General features: G+C 44.3%; 1 long non-coding RNA gene across 1 annotated transcript; it reads right to left on the reverse strand.

The window, feature by feature from the left end:
• Positions 1 to 11,337: 11,337 nt before the first annotated feature.
• Positions 11,338 to 14,108, reverse strand: LOC128626437 (uncharacterized). The gene is made up of 3 exons (XR_008390411.1): positions 13,929 to 14,108; positions 13,716 to 13,831; positions 11,338 to 12,977 (listed from the first exon to the last, which is right to left on the reverse strand). It is a non-coding gene; the product is annotated as an uncharacterized LOC128626437 (long non-coding RNA).
• Between the last annotated feature and the right edge of the window lie 3,918 nt (positions 14,109 to 18,026).

Below are 18,026 nucleotides of genomic sequence, written 5' to 3' on the forward strand. Positions count from 1 at the left end.
GGTGGAGCTTTTAGATCAAAGCAGGTCCAGTCTCAATGTCACTACAGGGCAATCTCCTGTTTCATATCATTTGTTAAAGTGGAAACACAGCTGGCCTACCTTGGTCTCACTCCCTCACAGAGTCAAAGACATATGCACATTGAACCGACCATACCTGTTAGAATTCTAGATGAAAATCGTGAAGTTATCACAGTGAGCTTGTTACTGAGTTATTTGAATTTCACAGTAGAGGAAACCATAGGCTAAGAGCATAACATTCAAATCAGAAATGACTTGTGCTTGTTAATAGGATATAAGTTCTTGGTTATAGTTACCCACTGGGAATGGTTCAGTCCAGAGCTATGGCCATATAGTTTAGGTTATGAATGAAAATAAATTGTCTGCATTTTCCCCTCTTGAATGGTGTATGAAATCCAGATTATGTGAATTGATTTGGGCATAGTAGCTGCTTGAGAAAACATACTGAAGACCTGTCTCACAGCCCAGAGAAAGAAGTAGTGCAGAATTCACTCTTTAAAAAATGTTAAACCTTAATTCAAAGTCATCCTGGTTAGAATCTTGGGGTCAATGAAAACATTGTGCTGGGATTTGGGTCCGTTTGTCATTATTACTAACTTTAACAAAGGGAAGTGACTTCCCACTCTACCTTGAATCTGTTCAGCTGGCTTCTTATAACCTAAACATGTCCTGTTATTAAATTGCCTCTCGTGCTGTACGTACATTTCAGATGATTCTGTACCCCTTATTTCCCAAAGTGTTTTTAGTAGAGGACCAGGGCCACAAAGTGCTCCACCAAAAAGGAGCTTTGTGGCCCAGTTGTTTGAAAAACGCATTTCCCCCCCAAATCTGTCTATATTTATCACATCCTTTCAGACGTATTTATTATGACATGCTTCTTCAAAATAACTCTTACTACTGTATACTGATATGCTAGTATTCTCAGAAATTAAAAGTTTAAATACCTGTTTGGTAATGGGTACATAAATACTCTTGAATATTCATCAACTTTTCTGTTTTATTTTCCGAAAGTCTTAGAAATGTATAAATAAAATTGTAGCCTCTTAGTTTATAAGCAAGAGAAAAAGTAGTGAAAAAAATCTGTAACACAAGCATGAAGTACTTGGGTATTTAATCGTTTTGAAATTTGAAAGACCAGAATTCAGTGGTAAGAAACAATGCTTCTCAACATTATGTGTGAGTTTGAGTAAGGCCGGAATTTTGGAGTTCCAGCTCCATCATTCCAGTTCGGGTTTAGAATAGATGGTTAGGAGAAACAGTGGGGAAAGGGGAGGGATAGTAGGCCTGTCTGCAATCTGGGCTTCACAGACTCCTTTTCACAGGCGCATGAGCCCAGATTCAGATCACCTGACAATACAGAAAACTCAGCTGGCTGGCCAGCCACGAGTAAATGGGAGAATTCCAACTCTCACCAGCACGCAGCAAGATGTGAACATGTTCAGGAGCGGTGGGCGTTTGGAGGGAAGGCATAGGAGAGGCCTCCCTGGTGGCCAGAGTAGATCCTCTGAGAAGTCAGGGGAAGACAGAAACATGAAAAGAAGTGGTAGTGTCCAGAGCACCGATGAATCAGTTCAGCGATCAGAAGGGACAGAGCATTCTAATTGGCCACTATTATCTTTGAGGGGCCACGGCGCTCCGGGGACCAAAAGAAGCCAACATCAACAGGAAAGGTAGGAGCAAGGAAGGGACAGCAGTGTGAAGAGTACGCAGGGAATGGAGCACGGGGAGGACGGGATGGGCCACTCCTCCGAACCTGCACAGCGCTGTGTTCCCGTCAGAAAAAGAAGGGCAAGCAGTTGGCTTATTGAGCATCTACTGATTCCAGGCAGTAAGTCGGATCATTCCTCTGTTGGGGCTTTTGCCCAGTATTGTCAGCAGTGTTACTGAGTGTTTATTTAATTCCTGCTTAATATATGAATTGAGTCTCTTAAGGGTCCACTTGTCCAAACTTTACATATACTGAGAGACTCTGCTCTTTAGACTTTGTGACTCAAAGGCCCACGTTCCCTTGACTGCCCCTCCTGCCCCTGAGCCAGGAGGAAAGAGAACATCTGGCCACACGGCAGAAAAGTTCTGCTTAAATATGCTGGCATCAGGCAGGCCCCTGGAGTTCAAGTGCGCTTTGGCCAAATGGGTGTCTGTACAGAAATGCCTCCTAAGGGCCTTACATGACATCCTGAAAGGATGCTGACCAATACGGCCCATGGCTGTGTGGTTTAGAGTGGAGAAGAGTTGGGTTATTAATCCTCACAGAGAAGACAGTCTTCAATATAAGGTCAATTGTCTTTATTTAAAAAAAAACACTCCGGCAAGTGTGTTGTCAGCTTTAAACTGCTTTTCGCAAACAGAATTGCAAATAAAAAAAGGTTGAAATGCAAACCACTTCAATAATTAGATGCAGGTACTTCTGTATTAAAAAAAAACGGCACATTCTTTGTTGATGTCAAGTATGGTCATTTTTTTTATGCTTTTGCCTGAACATGTTATATCTCGTGGCTCAGGAACAATTTACAATAAGATTGTCCTTAAGGAAGACACTTGAATCTAATTTCTCACTAATGCCATGTGTGTCCAGGGTTTCGGAGTCTCCTCCATCCATCCAGTGTATCAATAAATCCCTCTGGCAGGGCAGGAAGATCCACAGAGAACAAATCCTCTGTCAATGTGTTCTCCTTAACGCCACGTGCTGGACGCGTGTGTTTCTGCTTTACCTGTGATAGGCAGGCAGACGGATGGATGGACAGATAGACAGAAATAAAGGAAGAAAGGGAGAAGAAAGGAAAGAAGGGGAGGAAGGAGAGAAGTGAGGGGAAAAAATCAAGAAATGCCGTGATCCGGAAGGAGAAAATGTTTTTTTTCAATAACCAGTGTTCCGTGGGTGGGGGTGGGTATGCCCAGTAAACAGGACATCGCCACAGTGCCCGGAGCCGGGACGTGCTGGAGGGAGGAGTTCTATTTTTTTGCCTTGGAATTTCAAGCCTTCAGCGAGGCCCCTAACCTTATGTACTTCCCCCGCCAACTTGAAAATTGTAATCTAGAGGAAAGCATGTGGACACTGCCTAAGCAGGAGAGAATGCGGACATTTGAGAAAGACCCGAAATAGTTAAAGGCACGGCCAGACTTGAGAAAGCTTACGGGGGCCACATGTTTCCCCAGTGTGTGACCTCCAGGCACACACCTGGGCTCGGTCAGGTTACAGCTCCCTCCTTCCCAGCCCCAGGTCAGGCCCTGGTCGATGATAGACCCAGGACCCTCCGTAATTAAGTGTACCAATCACCTAAAGCAACAAGAGGGTATTAGGGAATATTGCATGTCACTCAGCCTCTCTTTAAACTTCCTTTCCCTTTAATTATTTCAGAAGAAAAACACTAACTGTTAGGGGAAAAAAAAGTCCAAAAAATAACATAAGCAAAACCCCTTAAAGGAACAGATATCTGTAAAGATTAAACAATAACTGGACTTTTAACTACCCCGTGTTTGCTGCTAAATTGGGCGTGACACTGAATTGAGGGGCTGAGGACCCATTCCTAGTCGTCTGCCCCTCCGGACGCCTCCTGTGAAAAACAGCCATGATCAGCCACCATCTGGTTTCACAACGGAAGTGTGCGGAAACTCTTATGTGATTCTTGCTCACTTAAAATTATTTTGTGGGTGGCGGTGATGTCAAAAAGACACGGGTTTGAGCCCCGGTTCAGTCATCGGTAAGAGATGTGATCTTGAGCATGTTGTTTACTTCTGTGTAGCTGAGCTTTTTCTTTTGGAAAAAAAAAAGAGGAATACATTTCCCCTACAGTGATGCTATCAGTATTAAAAAGTTACAATTATGTATGGTGATGACTGTTAACAGGACAGAATGTGTTGATCACCACACATTCTATATACAAATGTATAAATTATATATGTACATAGATATATAACATCTTTAAGTTGTATACCTGAAACTGATACAACATTTTATGTCAGTTATACCTCAATTAAAAAATACTGTCTATAAATACCATAGTTCATCACAGTAGGCTGTCAAAAAAAAAAGGGGGTGGCTTCTAGCCATAGTGAAAAACAACTGTTAATAAGGCTTGTAGCCATATATCCTCTACAAGAAGAATAAATTTGACTAAAAATTGAGTACTGGAATTGAGTGCACCAAGTCCAGACAATCAGAGGCTAAATATATTCTAGAAGGCATGGGTCTTCCCTGGGCTGAGTAATTTCACACACAGGGAAAGACAACAAGCCAACCACTCTGTAAGAGATGTAGGGCTTGTTACCACAAAAATTAATACTGTAGCTTCAAATTAAGCTCAGTACATTTAAAGTGAACTTGACTTTAAACCTTTCTGAGTCCTTACTATAAAAGTTACAGTTTCAGCAAACAGGCTCTTTCTATTAAACCCTAAACTTCACCAGCGTAATTAAGACTCATCTAAAGTAGAATTAACTCTGACATATGTCAGGAGAGGCCGTAGTTAATTCCTATCCCTTCTTACCTCGTGACCTCGGATGTGTTGAGATGTGTTCCCGGGATGAAGCGAGGAGGCCAGGCGTCCATCACCCATTCTGTAAACACATCTTTCCTCGGGCTGGCTGAGCGGCTGGCTCACTCCAGGCCTCATCTTGATCATTTAAAAAATTATCCAACTGTAGCATTGGATGAATCCTTTGAAACCACGCAGCCCAACTTCCTTCCAGTCACAAAATCTCATTTCAAGTCACAATGGCATCGTACCCTCTAACTTGACATTGGCCAGAGAAAGTCATACACATACAACATCCATCTATAATATCTATATCTATATCAATATATATATATATATAAACAAAAAGTAGATATCACTTTCATCTCTCAATGATTAATATACTTAATTATAATAGGCAATGCTAATGAGAAGCCAGAAGACTCACGTTTATATCCTTTGGCCCCGTAGTTCATTCCCATGAGATACAGATTTCAGAGATCACCAGAGGTACACTCAGAAATGTATTTCTGTGATTGTTCATGGCAGCGTTATTTGAAAAATATTGAAATCAACCAACTCTTATTCTGAGGTAGCACTTTCTTACTGCATTTAACTGGACCACACGTAGCCAACGCCTCTCATTATTGCATATGATTGCTTGCAACTTGGGCCAGATAAGAAAGATGCATTGTTCCCCTATTAAATCTTCTACAAGTCTTTGAGCTCATTAATTAAAAATCATTTCTTGAGTGTCCACAAAATTTAAGAAATAGATTAGTCATATTCCCTCTGCCCTTCTTCGCTCAGATAGATAGCAGGAGACTGCGGAAACAATCGTGACCAGATAAAAATGTGGCGGGAGTTCAGTGTACATTCTGGGCAGTAAGAGGTCCAGGTGAAAGCCAACTCATTCAGTTGGACAAATTGGTACAGAGATGCCTCAAGGAGAAAGAGTGAAGAATCTAGGCTTTGGGCCTAAGTGTGATAAGAATGAGAACATTTTGGTGAAGGTTCATCCATATTGTCAGCTTTGCAAATGCCAAGGTTACTTTACAGTATACACCCATGGTTTTTGATGAACACCTCTGCTCTAATTCTAAAGAGGAGTGGGGGTGCCATTCACCTGGGGGCAAAGCCTCCGGGGGAATGGGGACTCAGCTTCTGTGAAGTGACCCTGGAAAGGGCAGGGATTCCAGGCTCCCCAATAATCTGCAGAGTGCCGAAATTCGCTTCTCATTCTGAGTTTGGGCTGTAGGTCTTTGTTTTAACTTCTGTGGTGTTGTTCTAAAGAAAGTTCTGTGGGAGGGAGTGGGGAGATCTATCTATTTATCAAGATTGGTTGAGAAAGAAATTAACTGTCCTTTCATAGTCTTCCTTTATTGCATAGCATCCAAAATATAACCCATGGAAAACCTTGCTTCTAGAAGGCCACTGTACTGGCAGAAGGCTCTCAAGTTTGTGGCATATCCAAGTCTCGGGGAGACATGTATTTTATCCTTTTTTTTGGTTTTGTTCATCTGAGTATTACATTATTGAACAAATATTACAGATACTGCAAAGCTTAACTCGTTAGTTTCTTTTAAATGATTTAAGATAATAAACAAACTATTTCCAATCCATTAATACCAGATACACATTCACAGGCAGAGTGGTAAATCATCTTCAAGGCAAAGCGTATCCATGCCATTGCTTCATTGGTTAGAACGACTGCCTTTCAGATGCAGGAGTCTGTCTCCCAATCTCCACGACCCAGGTCTCCAAAGACCTAGTCAGGAGTCAAGTGCATTAGACAGTGTCCTTCTTCCCCCCAAACATAAAAAAATGGAGGCTCGCTGGTGCCAAACACCACCCTTCCCACTTCTTTTGATTAATTTTGCGTGAAAATGGCTTCAAGTAGTGGGGCTGGGTCCCCTGATTTGAGCAGCATCAGCAAAAAAGAAACTCATCTTTATCTGGAATTAACTACAAATTCAATTAGAATAAAAATCTCCGCCAACCTCGTGGAAAAGATTTTACACAAGGAAAACCAGATGTTTCTACGACATTGAGAGTACTTTGCCTAGCAGTCTGAAGAATTTTCCATCTTGTAAGCCCCATCACCGGTGAAAGTTACGCAGATCCAGCTTCCCTCCTTCACTAAACAGCTTCCATTTCCCGTGCTCCTTTAATTAGATTTACTTTTTTAACCGAAGTACGATAGGGATGAAAGAATGGGGAGGAGGAGGGGAAGGACTCTACTTAATATTAGGTTAGCAAGCTTAGAGAAGTTTGAAGGGTGTAGGGGTATATTGAGGGGTTCGTTCACAGAGGAAGCTTTTCTTACTTATTGTGAGTTTATTCCATTGGGGAAAAAGTAATAAAAGTAATCACTTGAGGATGTGCTAAGATCATGCCCTAGTTCTATTTCAGCTTTGAAGGAACTCTAGGACAGTGGTGCATAAGCAGAAGACAAAAGAGATTGAGAACGGAACAGACATCATGTGGCATTTTTTCACAGGGGGACAATTAATGTGTGACATGGCCCAGGAGGCAGGGTGGTAGAGAAGCCAGCTTCACTGGTGCCTCACGTGGGACTCCTAGCACCTAGGGGCCCGGGATGGTTCAGGCGACCTCTGCTTGGTTTCTGGAGATGTCTTAAGTTTGTATATTTTAAGCCTGCTTTAAGTTGTATTTGTTGAACTAGAATAGAGAGAGAGCGCCTAAGACACATAGGTAAGCCTTTGAGAGAGAGAAGCAGTGAGTTATAAAGGCTGAAATACAGTGACCACTCTTTTGTAGCTATGTTCGTCCCTGAAACAAACCCGTCTGTGGCTCAGTTTCCACTTCTTTCCATGCCGCGCTGTCCAAATGTGTCACATCTTTTGTTTGAATCTTTCTCATGGTTACAAGAGTCTCCTAAAAGGTGTTTCTTGTCCTGCTAACACTATTGTTGAGCTGATTCATTCTCAGAACTTCAGCACAAATGAGTTCCCTAAAAGACAAATCCGGCTGTGGCAGACTTTTGTTTAAAATGGTTAAGGTTCTCTATCTTAGGAAAATTATCCTGGCTCTTTATTTTTTATAAGTCTCCCCTCTCTTTCCCAGATCATTTCCTATTTCCACTTGTCATTGTCCATTCATGTCATTTTAAAATTCACTAACTTAGTGCCTCCTGTGTGTCTCTAGGCACTGGTATAAGAACTGGGGGTAGAACACTAAACAGACCAGGGAGGTGAAATCTCTGACCCCGTGGGCTGATGACGCTCTATTGGGGAAGAGGCCTATAAGCACATAAGCCAACAGGTACATGTGCGACCTCTGAAGACACATAACGAAGTGAAAGAAGGCAAGAAGCGATGCTTAGGCCGGGCTGTCAGAGGTCTTCCTACACAGGCAGCACAGGAGGTGACGAAAGCAGCCAGCAGCAGAGAGAGGATGGTACCATCCTTAGATCATGCAGAACTTTTGGGGTTGAGGGTCAGCCATGTACACTTTTAAATAACAGTGTAGGTTATGCTAATGTTGAGCTAAGAAATGTGGTTTCAGACCAAGGTAAAGGCATTTGCTTTAACCCGAGTGAGATAGAATGTCACTGAGTACAGACGTGGCATGAAGTTACTTACGCATTCCGTCTCCCTGTAGTTTCCGAGTGGAGAAAATGTTGTGGAGGGCGAGCGTGAAGGCAGGAAGCTCAGCGAGAGGCTGCTGCACTTGACCTGAGGGACGGTAAGGTCGAACTGGGCTAGAAGGGTTGTACTGGGTTTGGTGATGAACTGTATTCACAACCGAGTTATGTATTGAAGGTGGAACCCACCAAATAGCATCATCATTAAGCATAATATTCCTGGTCCCAGAAAAGCCAGGCCCACATTTTAAAATCAAATTTGGTCAGAACAGTTCCTGCCATACCTCCCCACGGGAGTGGGTTGCACGCCTGGCCCCTGTGGGCTTACGAGTCCTCCACCTTCTCCAGGTACGCCGAAGGCTCCCCAGTGAATTGCTGTCCTTCTCTTTCCATGGCACCTTCGCATCTCTACTGGATCATGGACCACATTCCCATTACTGTTACTTTCATGAGTGTCCTTCCAGATTCTATTTGACTCATCTTCACATCCACAGGGTTTATGAGTAATAAAATAAGATAATGAATGAATAAATGAGCAAATAAATACATAAGGGGTTTTCAGAAATGTCGTCACATGGCAGAAATCAGAATCAGAAAAAACAATCTGTGCAATGTATGGAGTACCCATTTCTTGGTTAATTAAATATTTCCTAAGCACCCTACGTTGACATAGCTCTGTGTTCTCAGCAGATTACTAACAGGGCCTCACTCGGAAAAGGGTGATAGTACGTGAAATGTAACAAAAACCATCAACGTCATCACTGCAAACTCTCTAGTCCTCAGTCTCAATATTGGGGGCAGGGGATGCAATAAAAAGAAAAGGACCCAATGCCATGGCTGGATTCTCCCCCAGAAAGAAGGTGGTGCAAAGGGAGAGCAGCATAGCGGAGGGGCTGTGCGTCGGTGGTGACCTGGCCTGCCGGGCCATGGAGACTGCAGGGGAAGGAGCATGAGGCCAGGATGGAGGGCTGGTTCAGAGTGTGTAGGGGAAGCGAAGCAAGAGGGTCCCCATAGTTTCAGAGTGTGACGGGGTCACAGATAAGAGTCACTGCAGGCGCTGGATGTAGAAACTCTTGGGTGCCCAAGAAAGACATGGTACAAGATGTGGATTTCTCCTTAGCAGTGCTTCTTTAAGTGCCTCACATGCTACCAAATAGACATAAAGCAAGGGACACAGTTAACTTTGCTTGTAGACTGGCATACAGCTTGACTCCACCAAGTGTTGATGTTTTGGTCGTACCTGAAGATTAGGAAGCACTTTCATAGTTACCATTCCAATTTCATTTCATCCTGACTACAGCTCGTGAAGTAAATAGGCAGGTGTTTTTATTCCCACCCAACTGACAGGGGAGTGGGCTGAGAATGGCTGACTATGTTTGTCCAAGGTTACATGAGATTCAAGTGTCAGAGTCAGTATTTTATTCACTTTAAGTCCAGCATAATAGAGCTGTTGGGTTGTAAGTCATGCAGGACATTTAGTTAAGTGAAACTTTTAATTTTGAGATTATTTGAGATTTACATGCCGTTGGAAGAAATCATGTGGATTAATACTTTACCCATTTCCCTCCAAAGCTAACATCTTGTGAAACATTAGTGCATGATAATGAACAGGATACTGACATTGATACTCAGTCAAGATAAGGAATATTTCTATCATCATAAGGATCCTTCATATTTCTCTTCTATAGCCACACCCACTTCCCTCCCACCCTTACCTCCTCCTTGACCCCTGATTTGTTCCCATCTCTACAACGTTGCCATTTCAATAACGTTCCAGAAATGGAGTCGTACAGTTTGTAACGTTTTGAAATTGACTTTTGTCACTCACCGTAATTCTCTGGAGAGACTTAAAATCCAATCTGTTTTGTCGCTGCTGCTATTTATTTTCCCAAAGATTTAATGCTTCTCCCCAACGCTGCGTGGCAAAATGACCCAACGCGAATTTAATGCGGAATGTTTCAGACTGTGGCCAAACAACTGGGCGATAGCAAAAAGGTCATTTAAGCAATGGGTTGCTTTGTCATGATGGCATGAATGAATTATTTTAAATGATTTTCCACACTAAATTTTCCAGATGCTTTGGCCAGGGGCCAAGGTAATTAATATTGCTAATCCACGGGCTAGAATTAAGTTGGCAAGTTAATTCACAGAACTGAGAATCGGAACTCAATGCCGGGTTGTTGGTAAGCCATGCACACTATGTTGAAGTGAAGTGAGCTTGTCTCATCGCTGACCCAGACCCCAAACTTGTTGGAGGTGCTTGAGATGATTACTCATTTTACATCATCAGGAAGTCACTCTAAAGAGCAAAGATGCCATGGTTCTCATGTAACTTCTCTTCCCTAGAGAAATCTCTCTAGAACCATGACAAATTTGAAGTTTAATACTTTCATCCTTTATAAGTTTCAGTGAAAGACTGTATAGGACGGATGCCCATTCTGAGAGGAAAAGACAAACATATCTGTCTATATTTCCTTCTCGAAAAGTAAAGCTAGATGCACAGATTCTGCCAAAACATGAAACATATTCATCTCTTCGACTCCCAAGAAGTTACCCAAATTATCGGTGTTTGTGTTGCTTTTGTCTCTAAATATAATAATGCTGCATGATATGCTTTGACTTTAGGTGCACAGGTCCCCTGCATATGTTGTCTGAGTTTATCTCAGACTAGAAAATAGGCAATTCCCTGCCCACCTACAGCACACGGGAAAAGTTTACACTTCAAAAGCAAGCAACCAAAGTGGCGTTAGAAACTGGCCTTTTGGACACAGTTAGGGGGACCGCCACCCCAGACTCAGTTCCCCTTTCTCCGACCCATGGACAAGAGGGCATTACCATTTTTGCTGACGTCAGTGACCTGCTATCACTGATTGATTTCCTGTTTTGGTTTTCAGAGGAATAGACCGGTAAGGTAATTAATTATATATATCAGAACGTGGGAATTGACCTGGCAATAATGTACAGGCCAAGCACGCTCTGTGTACATATGTAGGTTATTTAAAAATGCGTCTTGTTAAATAAATATTTAAAATACCTCCTTATTTAGCCTGTACACTGTTTGGGCTGAGGCTGCCATGCGACTCATTGCGGAATCAGAAGAGCCAGAGTTGTTACAGGTTCCCATCTTCATCTGACCTGCAAAACAGTATTTCTGTGGATAGCATGGCAGGCAGAAAACTTTCCTTAAAGAAAACAACGACATAACCTGTGTTGCCGGTGAAATATATCATGTTAGTACAGAGACGATCCTCAGAAAAATCAGAAAACATACTTTTATCTTGAGAGCATGCATGTGGAACAAGGCATCTAGGCATAAATTAACCACCAGCAGCATGAACCCCTGGCAGAGAGGAGCGCAGTAAACAGGAAGTAGGGGAAACAAATGAGTACACGGTGGAATGTTCCTCTCTTCGGGGGCCCTTTTCCCTGTGTGAGTGTCCAGAATGCTTTTTAAAGGTGAATACAGTAAGATACAGAACTTGGAGTTTTCCATGTCTCTCCTATGCACACAGATCCACAATTTCAAAACAGCCGTGATCATGAGAACCCACGCGGCAAGGAGAGTGTGGCAAGACTGGCCTCTGTGCTTTGCGGGACGGCGATGCGCAAAATCATCCAGGGGCTGGGCTAGGGGTTCAACTTATTTCTGGTGCTCAGAGGGTTAGCTTTTTTCCTGGAGGGTCCATTTGTCTGCCTGAAGCCGCCCAGTTTCCTCCCCAGCAGGAGCCTGTATGTTCCCCCAGAACAGACATATCAATCCCTGGTCCACCAGGGGGAGCAGTTCACCAGCACAAAATACTCCTTCTCCAAGGAAGTCACTGAAGGCGCCTCTTCCTCTCCTTGTGCACAGCTGACTGACAGGGACCCTGATTTTCACGAGCTCTAGGAGGTGTGGCACCCACATACCTAGTACTGATTTCATACGCCTCACCTCGTGCTGGCAGGACGTGTGCTGTTCAGTCCTGGACACACATATTTACACACACGGCAGGTTTTGCAGTGGGACTTGGAAATCACTCATTGTAATTTAGAGAAATGCCTTGTTTTAGTATAAGAAATAATGTAGTTCTTGCTTCTACACCAGCCCTTACATACAAAACCAATGAATTTATCAAACCACTTATTCCATACGTGTGCTGGTGCAGGGATCAAAGTGCAAACCTGCTCTCTAATCTGGTGTGTGGGCGTGAGACTCCCCCAGGTCTTGAGCCAGGCAGCTATAGAGCTTGCTGATACCCCCACTTCTTCCTCCAGCAAGCCCTATCCCTGTCCTCTGGCCAGAGTCCTGGGGCCGGGAAGGAAAACAGCTGTCAGGGAAAGGCTCGTGTTGATGATAAGCCCTTTGTGTGCAAGCTCAGACTTCACCACCAGCCTGTCCAAACAAAACAGCTGTGGACTTCAGCGGTTCTGCATGTGGGTAGAGAGCGCCAAGCCCGCTGACGAACAAAGGCAATCAGAAGCAAACACTGGCCCCTAAGGTGTTTTGCAAATGGCTTCGAAATCCACGGAAGACATTGCCGCAGGAGAGCCAAGTTTCACTTTTCACGAGGCTCTGTCCCTAAACCTGCTTCCAGACACTTCAGTTCCTTGTCTTCCCACAGTCCCCTTGCTACTTGAGGTATAGACATTAGATCAGCAGCCTGGGCATCACCTGGGAACCTGTTAGAAATGCAGAAGCTCAGGCCCCATCCCAGGCCTCCTGAGTCAGCACGCGCCTGCGGCTGGAGCGTATGCAAAAAGTTGAAACCGCTCACAGAGACCTTCACCACTGGATGGGTTTGCTTCTCTTAGGACACAGACAAGATGCATAGATGCACAGATATCAAGACGATGATGACGAGCCCTGTGGGTTGTGCAATCTTGTCTTGAAGCAGCAGCATGAGAGGAGAGGGTTCAGTCTTAAGAATAACAGATATAAATTTAGCGCTTGATCTCAGCTCTGGCACGGACCAGCCCCTCCTTTCTTCATTTATGCCTCACGGGTATTAACTCCATGGTGAAGGTTAAGTGGACCCCCGACACAAATCCCTTCAGAACTGAGTTTCCAGTCTATGGATATCATTCAGTGATTTGGTGACTGACTCTTTCTCCTTCCACTTTATTACTTTTCCAGCTTTCTTTCTGTTTTATTACTTCCAAATAAAACATGGGAAGAGAAATAGTGAGCCCCAAATTAGCCTGTATGGTTACTTATTAGTGACTTTGTGGAAATGATTTTCGAAGAGGAAAAAGTGGAAAGAGCTAAAATAATCATTTGGGATTTTGGGTGAACGTCCAGGAGCTATCTTTAACGCTGTTATAGCAAAGATAATCAAGGTGGCAGGATTAATTCTGGGGAAGGAACTAGGAAAACACCCCACTAACAGCACCTGAAAATGAGGGAGGTACAAGCTAAATTCCAACACGCACATCTCTTACTACTATCATGGGAACACTGTCACAGCCGGATGGAGTAATGACAGGTATTTGTGTTGCAGTATTATGACATATTGTGTGTGGTGCTTTGAAGGAGGAGACTTACTGAGCAGTGTTCTATATGGCTCACTTTTCCCCTGGCCCTTTAAGTTATTCCTTGGCGATTGCTGAACTATAATAATCTGAATTTCAGCACAAATTTCTCCGGAGCCGAAACTCACCCAGATATCAACTGCGTAGTCACCAAACTCAAAGTGATCTCTTTTGAGGAAAGTCAGTGACGGAGGGGTCAGGAAGTGGGTTTCGCTGTCAGACACAGTCACAGCCTACCTCCACTCTGCAGAGAGGAAGGCAGGTCTGCACCTGAGGCCCCAGTTTTGCTCAGGCCTGACCAAGACACCCCGCTCCTCCATAGAAAGAAGGGCTCTGCCTACCTCTTAGTGAGGTCAGGGGGAGCTGGGGACAGGGACACGGAGCTGCTTCAGGGGCGTGAGGGGACTTGCAGCAAGGGAGCTCATTTCGGGAGGGTTTTCCAGAGCTTCCCCCACGGTCTTTTCTCCCCTTCCAGACGGCCTTGCTCACCCTGTTTCCCTTCTGAGGTCTCCCGTTCAGCTTTCGGAGGAGCCGGCCCTATTCCAAGGGACCAACAGAACAGAAGTAAATATTTGTTATTCCAGACCCACTTCAAAGCGGCCTATAGATACAATAAAATATAAACAAGTCCGTTATTTACTCCCCATTCCTAAAGCAAGCTCATTGTTTGGTTCCGTAGGCCAGACCATTCCACGAATATTCTCCTTATGTTTCAGACTACCACACTGAACCTATCTGGACTTCCAAATATCCAACAGAAGTTCAAACGGATTACATGTGATGTTCCCCCGCCCCGCCCGCCCCCAAGCCCAATGTCTAGGCCAAGCTTCTGTGAGACACGTAATGGGAATGCCGGGTTACCACAAGAAGGCCTGATGTGCCGGACCTGCACCTTGACGAGACATGAAGACCACAGGCAGGGAGGGGGAGGCGATTCTCGTCTGTTTCAGACTCGGGGCCCACACCAGAAAGGGCGAGAACTTGCAGGAGAACGAGACGCACCCGGCCTAGGGCTGCCCGGCTTGCGTGGACAGGAAGTCTGGAGGGCGGGCAGCTCTGGAGCAGGAACACAGATCTTTCCGTCCCTCCTGGGTTTCTTAATTTTTACAGCCATCATGGAGGCAGAAAAAGTTCTTTTCCCTCTTGTCAAGCATTAAGATACAAGCAGAATAATTAGTATGAGTTATCGCTGCTCTTGTTTTAAGCCATGGAGCCACATCCACAAATATCAAAGTGCTGTACGAGATGAAAACAATCTCAGACATGTAGGAGTGAAATACTGCCAACATCGAGGAGAGAAAATAAAATGTCTTTCATTCTTTCATTCCGTCTCTGGACCAAATTTCCTTGGAGAGGAACTTTTACTGGAATGGCGAAGAAATATGGAAAGTCTGAATATAGTTCATAACTGCCTTTAATTGGTGTCCTTTTTGACCTTCTGAAAAAAAGGGGAAAAAAAAGAATGCAAACATCGAGCGGGCTTTAAGACTAAGCTATTCTGTTAACCCTATCATTGCTCCCAGTCTGCAAGGGGAGGAATCAGGAGAAAAAGCAGTCCCGAGATCAACCTCAAAGTAAAGAAGTGGCTTTTGTCATTCAGTTCTGCAGCACTTTATCCCAGATTTATGTCCCAAACATCTGCCCTAGTGAAGCCAAGAGAGAGACTTTAGAAAAATGAAGGATTTCTGGGAAGCAAAGAAAACCTGCATTCTTAAGAAGTTTCTTACCAGAGCAGAATTTCCTGACATGGGATAAGGATTTCCTATGTCAACCTCATTCTGAAATCGTCACGTAACAAAGACCCACAGGATGTATTTTTTTCAGGAATCATTCTGAAGAATTCACTGCTTCCAAAATGATCTTCAGTGAGGGATCTTGGATACAAGTTAGGTAACTACCCACTTTATGGTAGATACTACAAAGGAGCAATTGCTCTGTTCTTCCCAATATCTCACTTTTCCATCTTGGGTTTTTACTTTCTTTATGCAGAAGTGCCACAGAAATATGCAGTCAGAGGGTTTGTCAACCTCAGCAAAACAGACACTTTAGGGAGACGATTAATTTTTGTTGGGGGGGGGGGTGGTCTGTCCTGGGCATTGTGAGATGTTCAGCAGCATCAGTGACCCCTACCCAAAAGAAGCCTGTGGAGAGGTCCCCTGCCTTCCACGGTGACAACTGAAACTGTATACAGATGTGGCCAAAGTACCTGAGGCCACAGTCGACCCCGGGTGAGAACCCCTGCATTGCTGCTTTGCACCCTTCTGTGGCAAAGTGTCATTCTGTGGGAAAGGGTCTCACGCCTCTTGTGTTTTCATGTAATTCTTTGACTTTGGGCCATTGTGGAGCCTACGTGTGTGAGCGATCTTAAAAGAAAATGCTTTGTTTTGATTGGGGTGAGCCAGCTCCTTAGGAACGCATGTCACCTGCCTCAGATGCAGCGTGCTGCTTGGTGTCCGACGGGTCACACAGCGATGCCACTCTGAGCGGTCCCACTGGTAAGACAAGAGGATACAGAGTGAAACAATGAATCAGAATCATAGGCTAAATGTTCTGACCATGTGAAGGGGCGGCAGAAGCAAAATCCTACAAAATAGTTAATTCAACAAGTATGCGTGAGGTTACGTAAATATTAACTATTAATCATCACTTGGGTGAGTGAAAGCATGCCCTTAACCACTACCAAGAACGGACATGAAAATGGGTTGCATATAATACAGAAGCCATCTCAGGAAATGCCTTCTGTTCCAAGTATACAGATTTTAAAACTCGGTTTCCAAAAGAACACGGCACCCTGTTTTTAAAACAACTTCGGTAAATAGGCATGTGTACCATCTAATTAGAAGACTGTCTGGGCAATGACCTTTCACTAAAAGTCGGAAGACAGGGTTAAAGTGCCTGGGAGGATCCATTTTCCTGGGCTCACATGTCTTCTGAGAAACGGTGAAATCAGGCAGTAAAAGTGAGGATGGGGTGACGCAGAGGTTGGCTTAACAAAAACAACAGAAGCAGTATAGCCGGTCCATTCAACTGTGCCTGGGCATTCGCTGGGCCCAGAACAGGGCTCACTGTGATGTTTAATATATGATCCAACAAGTAGGGCAGGAGTTGGGAACAGGACACCAACCTTACATCTCGATGTTTATTAAGCTGTATCACATGACAGTCGCCTCCCTAAACGGTGTGCGTGGTGTGTCATGGGATACCGTGATGTGTAAAAGGAGGGAAGGGAGGCAGATTCTATCACTCCCGACAACAAAGGCTTCTTTCTTAAGCCCTTTGAAAGGGTCTTTGGACACAGTTTCCTCGTGTAACAATCACTAAATCCTCTCCTCTCGGAATTGTGATCCGCCCTTGCTCCTGGCTACCCTTTGAGTGACTTCTCTCCTTTCACTCGTGGTAGGTGACCTATTTTACAGGACTTTCACCACACGTTGCCCCAGTTACCTCCAAAAGGCACTCTAACGAGGGCAAGGCCATCTCTGGGGAATCGAAACGCTCCTGCCACCCAGCAGGACGCTTTGTGCAGCAGTGTGCCCGCTGAGCAACAGCTGTCTTCTTCTCTGGATTGAACCTGTGCTTAAATAAATCCTTTCATTAAAAAAAAAAATAAAGTGTGAAAAGGAAAGAAAAGGGTCTCAACTCGCAGGCCTTGATTTTGGGGTAGAGTTTGATAGCTTCTTCAAGGTCGGCCACTGGCCCCAAACCTAGGGAAGTAGTGTGTAGAAACTTACCAAGGTTTGTTCTGACTTCCTGCCAGAAGAACCCGGGCCACACATGCGGTGTCCAGGGGCCAGCATGACAGGCAAAACCATCTATGACCTGTCCTTTGTTTATAAAGTCTGACCAACTTTTCCTATTCAGACCAACTAGCATAGCTTCCCAGGAGAAGAATTGGAAACATTTCTTGGACAGTGTTTCTTCTGATGGGTCGTTGTTAGAGTTGTTTAGCTATCCAATCAAACCTTGAAATCAAAGTACCAATCAGTCTGCTGTTGACTGGGAACATAATTTTAAAAACTTAACGAGAAGACCTTTGGTTCATTTACGTAATAATGGCAGCAGCACCAAATCGGTCTCCATCACAATCTTCTCCGTTTTTTAACATTTTCTCTTTCAACTAAATAGGTTATACTAGGATTCCCCCCCCTTTTTTTTATTGTTCAAGTACAGGTTTCTCCATTTTCCCCCCACCACTCTCTTCTAGCCCACCCACCCTACCTCCCACCCTCCACCCTACCCCCTTTGGCTTTGTCCACCGGTCCCTTAGACGTGTTCCTTGGCGACCCTTCCCCACAATCTCATTGTTTCCCACTGTAGCACAAGGCTGCTTAAAGGAACTAACGATCCTCCCGTTGGCTGCTGTCTCGCCTGTGTTTGTCGTAGATCAAAGAGGGAGCAAGGTGAGAACTCACAGTGAGACAAATCCATCATTTCTCTTG

Source organism: Artibeus jamaicensis, unplaced genomic scaffold, assembly GCF_021234435.1.
Source record: "Artibeus jamaicensis isolate MK-2021 breed Jamaican fruit bat unplaced genomic scaffold, CSHL_Jam_final scaffold_612, whole genome shotgun sequence".
Lineage (NCBI taxonomy): Eukaryota > Metazoa > Chordata > Mammalia > Chiroptera > Phyllostomidae > Artibeus > Artibeus jamaicensis.